General features: G+C 36.6%; 1 long non-coding RNA gene across 1 annotated transcript; it reads right to left on the bottom strand.

The window, feature by feature from the left end:
* Nucleotides 1–2,085: 2,085 nt before the first annotated feature.
* On the bottom strand, nt 2,086–3,710 carry LOC110442985. The gene is made up of 3 exons (XR_002462067.1): nt 3,632–3,710; nt 3,103–3,213; nt 2,086–2,233 (listed from the first exon to the last, which is right to left on the bottom strand). It is a non-coding gene; the product is annotated as an uncharacterized LOC110442985 (long non-coding RNA).

The following is a 3,710-nucleotide window of genomic DNA, read 5'->3' as shown; positions in this document are numbered from 1 at the left end:
CTGACATTTAGATTTATGTAATTCATAATATTCCCGGGTCCAGTAAAATGGTATGATTTAATTATATTGCTGAAGTAAATGATTTTTTTATATATCGAAATGACGGTTCAGGATGAATAAGTGAGGAAGGAGAACAATCTTAGTAAATAGGATCGCATAACAAAAATGATTTTTAAATTGTAATGATGTTGGCTTAGAATTTATGATCATGCAACAACTTTTGTCTATAAATAATTCATTTTCGACATCAGATAAAATCGGAATACGCATTGAAAACGGGATAAAGTTTGTTTACGTTGTAAAAATGGCGCGTGCGGCCGATAACTACGGCTTCTGTTTCGGATAAAAGGAATTGATTTAAGAAAAGTTATCGCAACATAAAAATGGTACATTCACAAGTATGCTTTAATGTCTGTAAAGTCTGTAAAACATATAACTATCAAGTATCTTAACACGTTCCATATCTGACACATATTCTACATGCACACGTAGTGGTTTTGCAGTATCCCATAGTTGAGGGAAAGTGTTTAGCCCCATACTCAATTGTACCGGTCACATCCTGATAATAGATATTTCCTGGTGTCTATAAACAGGAGGCCCAGAGGGCCTGTTTCACTCACCTGAATATGTTTAAAATAATTGGTATGAAGTAAAGATGTAGCACTCCATGGTAGGTGCTGTAAGTACATATGAATTCTCAGAAAGATTCATCCAGTACTGGAGATATAGCGAGAACAAACTTAAAACAGAGCCCTGTCCCGATGCCCCTAGGGGGGTCATACCCACCAATTATACAAAATTGAGTCCCCTTGGGCCAAGGATGCTCCAGACTAAATAAGAATAAAATCCCTTAATCCCTATGGTAGAAGAACGATTTTAAAGGTTTTACCTCTATTTCCCCTATTGTGCCCCGCCTATCTGCCTCCAGGGGAGGCCAGAGACGCCATTTATACAAAATTGTTTCCCCTTCACCTAAGAATGCTTCATACCAAATTTGGACAAAATCCTGTTATTCGTACAGAAGAAGCCCAAGGGGGCCACACTCGCTGTTTATACAAATTTGAATCGCTTTTGCCCAAGGATGCTTCAGACTAAATTAGGATAAATCCCTTAATCCCTATGGTAAAAGAAGGATTATAAAGGATTTAACTCTTTTTCCCCTATTGGGCCCCGCCCCTCAGGTCCCAGGGGGAGCACACCGTTTATACAAAATTGGTTCCCCTTTACCCAAGGATGCTCCATACCAAATCCTTTCACTCCTTCAGAAGGAGAAGGATTTTAAAGAATTGGTTCACCCAAGAATGCTTCAGACTAAATATGGAACAAATCCTTTCATTCCTACAGAAGTAGAAGGATTTTAAAGAATTTGCTATATTTCCCCTATTGGGCCCTGTCCCTCTGCTCCCGGGGAGGGCACACCCATAGTTTATACAAAATTGAGTCCCCTTGGCCTAAGGATGCTCCAAAATCTACTTGGTGGTTCAGGCATTTTAAAGGAAAAGTTGACGGACGCCGGACGGTGCTGTATGTTAAAGCTCACCATGGTTCTTCGGACCAGGTTAGCTAATAAATGCCAAGATGCCAACAAATATTTCTTCATTTAAATTTTGAATATTGGCATGTGTGCAATTAACTTCTGATGATGAATAATTACTTCTAAGGGGATTCAACACGGACTTAGAAATAATATTCCTTGGTTTCATAGTTTCAAAACCATCACGCGACGTTATTGGCACTATTTTTAACGGGGCTTTCCCGAACAATTCAAGTGGTCAAACTGAACATTTGGAACGGACTATGAATATTGGGATTACAAGGTAACATAAGTGTAAGTGCATACACCACATAAAAAAATATGCTGTGCTGTGCTGGGTGCCTATTTCAGTGGTATAAAGTCGGCATTAGATCCGGGCTATCACAAGGAGGCAAATACACCAAGATACCCTGTCACCGACACACATAGACGCTTACACAACCCACATGGAGGCACATCCTTAAATGACCAAAGCTGTTATTATTACGTTAAACAAAATAAAACTAAACCAATCAATATAAAAGATTTTTATTTCTTGTTCATTAGTTGGGTGACATTTTCAGGAACAACATTTTTCTGATTTTTTTTTTATATGTTCCAGTTTAACTAATAAAACACTAACGGTTTCCCTGTTATCAGTTCTCATTGTCAATCTGAACAGTGTCACTGAGAGCAATACCCGACTTTCCAGGCTGTGGTCTGAAAAGATACAAAATAAATAATATCAGATGTTTGAAGTCTCTTTGCATGTACAAAATGTTGACATTGGTTATCATAGTTTCCGAAGTAAATATATATCCTTTAAAAATGATGCAAGGCAAAAGTAAATTGCTGTCGGTCATCTTAGTAAGAAAGCAAATACATGTCTATCAAATATTTATGGCAGATTTGAAATTTATCTGAATCTATTTTTGTGCGTCGATAAATGTCGCTCAAATATTTTTTTTTTAATGATTAATGTGCAATTTATCTTTGTACTTCGTCTAGGCAATGTGTTGTCAAAATAAGTTCAAAAAACATTTCATCAATTTACATATTGTTTGATAGTATGTTTTACAAAATAAAAATGGCTTAAGGATGAGAATACCACTGCAGTGACTTCTAAAAAATTGCAATTAATGTCACTTGCAGTGATTTGCCCTTGTCTGCTTGGAATTGAACCAAATGTATTATTTCATAACTTTCTTTGCCCGGTGTTATTTGATTTCGAATCCTGCTGTTGTGTTTGTGACACATTTTGTCAAAATGGGAACATATTTAGGGAGCTGACCAAACGGAAATTAAAACATGACAGATGGACAGACATATCCTAATTAATACCACAATTTTCGTCTAAAAGAGTGAAATGAAAAAGTTTCAAAATGTAAGACCTTATAGAAATCATATCTAGTGGTAGCTCCTCTGCATGACAAATACGTTAATTATAATTGTTTTAATGGAATCAACTTCTATCATTGATAACATGAATCTCCCGAGTTACTGCACTCTGTATCAATATTCCGTGTCTGTTTTTACGTATCCCTCTTTTATTGTCATTTAGCTACAAAAGAATAGTTATTACTGCTTACTCATCATCCGCAAAACCGTCCATGTCCACAGGTTGGCTATTTTCTTTGTTGGATATATCGCCTGGACTCTTTCCTGTTTCCAGCAATTCTACTGTTGCCGGATTAGCACCCCTATAACGATTCAAAAGATTGTTTTCCATGTAAAATTAAGCGTTGTAAATGGCATCGTAATGAAATATAGGCAGTCCAAACGTTATATTATTATACTAATCGTAGAGCAGATAGGAGATCACGATTTCAAATAATTGTTTGGTGTCATTGGGATTCTTTCTGTGTTTCACGTCAACAAGGACACGGTTCTAAGACTCCTTTCAAGAAATGGATGAGGACAGAGAATCCCCCAATCATACAATAGGATAAAACCTGATGTCAAATACGTTTAATATAATTGTTTTAATTTAATCGACTTCTATCATTGATAACATGAATCTCCCGAGTTACTGCACTCTGTATCAATATTCCGTGTCTGTTTTTACGTATCCCTCTTTTATTGTCATTTAGCTACAAAAGAATAGTTATTACTGCTTACTCATCATCCGCAAAACCGTCCATGTCCACAGGTTGGCTATTTTCTTTGTTGGATATATCGCCTGGACTCTTTCCTGTTT

The sequence above is a fragment of the Mizuhopecten yessoensis genome, unplaced genomic scaffold (genome assembly GCF_002113885.1).
Source record: "Mizuhopecten yessoensis strain PY_sf001 unplaced genomic scaffold, ASM211388v2 scaffold716317, whole genome shotgun sequence".
NCBI lineage: Eukaryota > Metazoa > Mollusca > Bivalvia > Pectinida > Pectinidae > Mizuhopecten > Mizuhopecten yessoensis.
This window is presented reverse-complemented; position numbering and strand designations above follow the sequence as displayed.